Source organism: Sceloporus occidentalis, unplaced genomic scaffold (genome assembly GCF_023333645.1).
Source record: "Sceloporus occidentalis isolate IW3139 unplaced genomic scaffold, rSceOcc1.0.p SCAF_33, whole genome shotgun sequence".
NCBI classification, from domain to species: Eukaryota; Metazoa; Chordata; class Lepidosauria; order Squamata; family Phrynosomatidae; genus Sceloporus; species Sceloporus occidentalis.
The window spans coordinates 5,917,710-5,924,069 of NW_028317013.1; positions in this window are offsets into that span (position 1 = coordinate 5,917,710).

A 6,360-nucleotide genomic window follows, 5' to 3' on the forward strand; every position below is an offset into this window, starting at 1 on the left:
ATTGATGGGATTATTATGACCCGATATTAAGACCCCTTTATAATGTCTCAGATATAAGAAAATTATAGCATTATAATGTCTCAATCAAAACACCTCTTTAGGACCTCCTAATGATAAGACAGCAATGACATTATGATGTCAAAATCTAAAGACTCCTTTATGATGTTGTAATGATAAGACAAAGATAGAATTATGAAGTAACAATCAAAATGCCCTATTATGATGTCATAATTATAACACATTGATGGCATTATGGAATCACAATAAAAACACCAATTTCTGGTAAGACAATAAAAGCATTATAACATTACAATCAAAACTCCCCTTTATGATGTCATAATGATAAGAAAATGATAGCATTAAGATGTCACAAGCAAAACAGCACTTTATGAAAACATAATGAAAAGACAATTAAAACATTATGATGTCACAATCAAAAACGTTTTTATGATACCATAATGATAAGAAAATGATAGCATTATTCACAATCAAAACACCCCTTTATGATGTCATAATGAAAACACAATAATTACATTATAGTGTTACAATCAAAAGACTCTTTTATAATGTTGTAATGATAAGACAATGATAGAATTATGATGTCACATTCCAAATACCCTTTTATGATGTCATAAAAATAAGACATTGATGGGATTATTATGACCCGATATTAAGACCCCTTTATAATGTCTCAGATATAAGAAAATTATAGCATTATAATGTCTCAATCAAAACACCCATTTATGATGTCATAATGTTAAGATGATAGCATTATGACATCACAATCATATGACCCCTTTCTGATGTCAGAATTAAAAGATAATTAAATCATTATGATGTCATAATCAATACACTCTTTTATGTCATAATGCTAAAAGAATGATAGCATTATGATGTCACAATCAAAACACCTCTTTAGGATCTCATAATGGTAACACAATTAAAACATTATAATATTACAATCAAAACTCCCCTTTATGATGCCATAATGATAAGAAAATGATAGCATAAAGATGTCACAAGCAAAACACCACTTTATGAAAACATAATGATAAGACAGTTAAAACATTATGCTGTCACAATCAAAACACCCCTTTATGATGTCATAATGTTAAGATGACGATAGCATTATGACATTACAATCATAAGACCCCTTTCTGATGTCAGAATTATAAGACAATTAAATCATTATGTTGTCATAATCGATACACTCTTTTATTATGTCATAATGATAAAGGAATGATAGCATTATTATGTCACAATCAAAACACCTCTTTAGGACCTCCTAATGATAAGACAGCAATGACATTATGATGTCAAAATCTAAAGACTCCTTTATGATGTTGTAATGATAAGACAATGATAGAATTATGAAGTAACAATCAAAATGCCCTATTATGATGTCATAATTATAACACATTGATGGCATTATGGAATCACAATAAAAACACCAATTTCTGGTAAGACAATAAAAGCATTATAACATTACAATCAAAACTCCCCTTTATGATGTCATAATGATAAGAAAATGATAGCATTAAGATGTCACAAGCAAAACAGCACTTTATGAAAACATAATGAAAAGACAATTAAAACATTATGATGTCACAATCAAAAACGTTTTTATGATATCATAATGATAAGAAAATGATAGCATTATTCACAATCAAAACACCCCTTTATGATGTCATAATAAAAACACAATAATTACATTATAGTGTTACAATCAAAAGACTCCTTTATAATGTTGTAATGATAAGACAATGATAGAATTATGATGTCACATTCCAAATACCCTTTTATGATGTCATAAAAATAAGACATTGATGGGATTATTATGACCCGATATTAAGACCCCTTTATAATGTCTCAGATATAAGAAAATTATAGCATTATAATGTCTCAATCAAAACACCCATTTATGATGTCATAATGTTAAGATGATGATAGCATTATGACATCACAATCATAAGACCCCTTTCTGATGTCAGAATTAAAAGATAATTAAATCATTATGATGTCATAATCAATACACTCTTTTATGTCATAATGCTAAAAGAATGATAGCATTATGATGTCACAATCAAAACACCTCTTTAGGATCTCATAATGGTAACACAATTAAAACATTATAATATTACAATCAAAACTCCCCTTTATGATGCCATAATGATAAGAAAATGATAGCATAAAGATGTCACAAGCAAAACACCACTTTATGAAAACATAATGATAAGACAGTTAAAACATTATGCTGTCACAATCAAAACACCCCTTTATGATGTCATAATGTTAAGATGACGATAGCATTATGACATTACAATCATAAGACCCCTTTCTGATGTCAGAATTATAAGACAATTAAATCATTATGTTGTCAAAGTCGATACACTCTTTTATTATGTCATAATGATAAAGGAATGATAGCATTATTATGTCACAATCAAAACACCTCTTTAGGACCTCCTAATGATAAGACAGCAATGACATTATGATGTCAAAATCTAAAGACTCCTTTATGATGTTGTAATGATAAGACAATGATAGAATGATGAAGTAACAATCAAAATGCCCTATTATGATGTCATAATTATAACACATTGATGGCATTATGGAATCACAATAAAAACACCAATTTCTGGTAAGACAATTAAAGCATTATAACATTACAATCAAAACTCCCCTTTATGATGTCATAATGATAAGAAAATGATAGCATTAAGATGTCACAAGCAAAACAGCACTTTATGAAAACATAATGAAAAGACAATTAAAACATTATGATGTCACAATCAAAAACGTTTTTATGATACCATAATGATAAGAAAATGATAGCATTATTCACAATCAAAACACCCCTTTATGATGTCATAATGAAAACACAATAATTACATTATAGTGTTACAATCAAAAGACTCTTTTATAATGTTGTAATGATAAGACAATGATAGAATTATGATGTCACATTCCAAATACCCTTTTATGATGTCATAAAAATAAGACATTGATGGGATTATTATGACCCGATATTAAGACCCCTTTATAATGTCTCAGATATAAGAAAATTATAGCATTATAATGTCTCAATCAAAACACCCATTTATGATGTCATAATGTTAAGATGATAGCATTATGACATCACAATCATATGACCCCTTTCTGATGTCAGAATTAAAAGATAATTAAATCATTATGATGTCATAATCAATACACTCTTTTATGTCATAATGCTAAAAGAATGATAGCATTATGATGTCACAATCAAAACACCTCTTTAGGATCTCATAATGGTAACACAATTAAAACATTATAATATTACAATCAAAACTCCCCTTTATGATGCCATAATGATAAGAAAATGATAGCATAAAGATGTCACAAGCAAAACACCACTTTATGAAAACATAATGATAAGACAGTTAAAACATTATGCTGTCACAATCAAAACACCCCTTTATGATGTCATAATGTTAAGATGACGATAGCATTATGACATTACAATCATAAGACCCCTTTCTGATGTCAGAATTATAAGACAATTAAATCATTATGTTGTCAAAGTCGATACACTCTTTTATTATGTCATAATGATAAAGGAATGATAGCATTATTATGTCACAATCAAAACACCTCTTTAGGACCTCCTAATGATAAGACAGCAATGACATTATGATGTCAAAATCTAAAGACTCCTTTATGATGTTGTAATGATAAGACAATGATAGAATTATGAAGTAACAATCAAAATGCCCTATTATGATGTCATAATTATAACACATTGATGGCATTATGGAATCACAATAAAAACACCAATTTCTGGTAAGACAATTAAAGCATTATAACATTACAATCAAAACTCCCCTTTATGATGTCATAATGATAAGAAAATGATAGCATTAAGATGTCACAAGCAAAACAGCACTTTATGAAAACATAATGAAAAGACAATTAAAACATTATGATGTCACAATCAAAAACGTTTTTATGATACCATAATGATAAGAAAATGATAGCATTATTCACAATCAAAACACCCCTTTATGATGTCATAATGAAAACACAATAATTACATTATAGTGTTACAATCAAAAGACTCCTTTATAATGTTGTAATGATAAGACAATGATAGAATTATGATGTCACATTCCAAATACCCTTTTATGATGTCATAAAAATAAGACATTGATGGGATTATTATGACCCGATATTAAGACCCCTTTATAATGTCTCAGATATAAGAAAATTATAGCATTATAATGTCTCAATCAAAACACCCATTTATGATGTCATAATGTTAAGATGATGATAGCATTATGACATCACAATCATAAGACCCCTTTCTGATGTCAGAATTAAAAGATAATTAAATCATTATGATGTCATAATCAATACACTCTTTTATGTCATAATGCTAAAAGAATGATAGCATTATGATGTCACAATCAAAACACCTCTTTAGGATCTCATAATGGTAACACAATTAAAACATTATAATATTACAATCAAAACTCCCCTTTATGATGCCATAATGATAAGAAAATGATAGCATAAAGATGTCACAAGCAAAACACCACTTTATGAAAACATAATGATAAGACAGTTAAAACATTATGCTGTCACAATCAAAACACCCCTTTATGATGTCATAATGTTAAGATGACGATAGCATTATGACATTACAATCATAAGACCCCTTTCTGATGTCAGAATTATAAGACAATTAAATCATTATGTTGTCAAAATCGATACACTCTTTTATTATGTCATAATGATAATGGAATGATAGCATTATTATGTCACAATCAAAACACCTCTTTAGGACCTCCTAATGATAAGACAGCAATGACATTATGATGTCAAAATCTAAAGACTCCTTTATGATGTTGTAATGATAAGACAAAGATAGAATTATGAAGTAACAATCAAAATGCCCTATTATGATGTCATAATTATAACACATTGATGGCATTATGGAATCACAATAAAAACACCAATTTCTGGTAAGACAATAAAAGCATTATAACATTACAATCAAAACTCCCCTTTATGATGTCATAATGATAAGAAAATGATAGCATTAAGATGTCACAAGCAAAACAGCACTTTATGAAAACATAATGAAAAGACAATTAAAACATTATGATGTCACAATCAAAAACGTTTTTATGATATCATAATGATAAGAAAATGATAGCATTATTCACAATCAAAACACCCCTTTATGATGTCATAATGAAAACACAATAATTACATTATAGTGTTACAATCAAAAGACTCCTTTATAATGTTGTAATGATAAGACAATGATAGAATTATGATGTCACATTCCAAATACCCTTTTATGATGTCATAAAAATAAGACATTGATGGGATTATTATGACCCGATATTAAGACCCCTTTATAATGTCTCAGATATAAGAAAATTATAGCATTATAATGTCTCAATCAAAACACCCATTTATGATGTCATAATGTTAAGATGATGATAGCATTATGACATCACAATCATAAGACCCCTTTCTGATGTCAGAATTAAAAGATAATTAAATCATTATGATGTCATAATCAATACACTCTTTTATGTCATAATGCTAAAAGAATGATAGCATTATGATGTCACAATCAAAACACCTCTTTAGGATCTCATAATGGTAACACAATTAAAACATTATAATATTACAATCAAAACTCCCCTTTATGATGCCATAATGATAAGAAAATGATAGCATAAAGATGTCACAAGCAAAACACCACTTTATGAAAACATAATGATAAGACAGTTAAAACATTATGCTGTCACAATCAAAACACCCCTTTATGATGTCATAATGTTAAGATGACGATAGCATTATGACATTACAATCATAAGACCCCTTTCTGATGTCAGAATTATAAGACAATTAAATCATTATGTTGTCAAAATCGATACACTCTTTTATTATGTCATAATGATAATGGAATGATAGCATTATTATGTCACAATCAAAACACCTCTTTAGGACCTCCTAATGATAAGACAGCAATGACATTATGATGTCAAAATCTAAAGACTCCTTTATGATGTTGTAATGATAAGACAAAGATAGAATTATGAAGTAACAATCAAAATGCCCTATTATGATGTCATAATTATAACACATTGATGGCATTATGGAATCACAATAAAAACACCAATTTCTGGTAAGACAATAAAAGCATTATAACATTACAATCAAAACTCCCCTTTATGATGTCATAATGATAAGAAAATGATAGCATTAAGATGTCACAAGCAAAACAGCACTTTATGAAAACATAATGAAAAGACAATTAAAACATTATGATGTCACAATCAAAAACGTTTTTATGATATCATAATG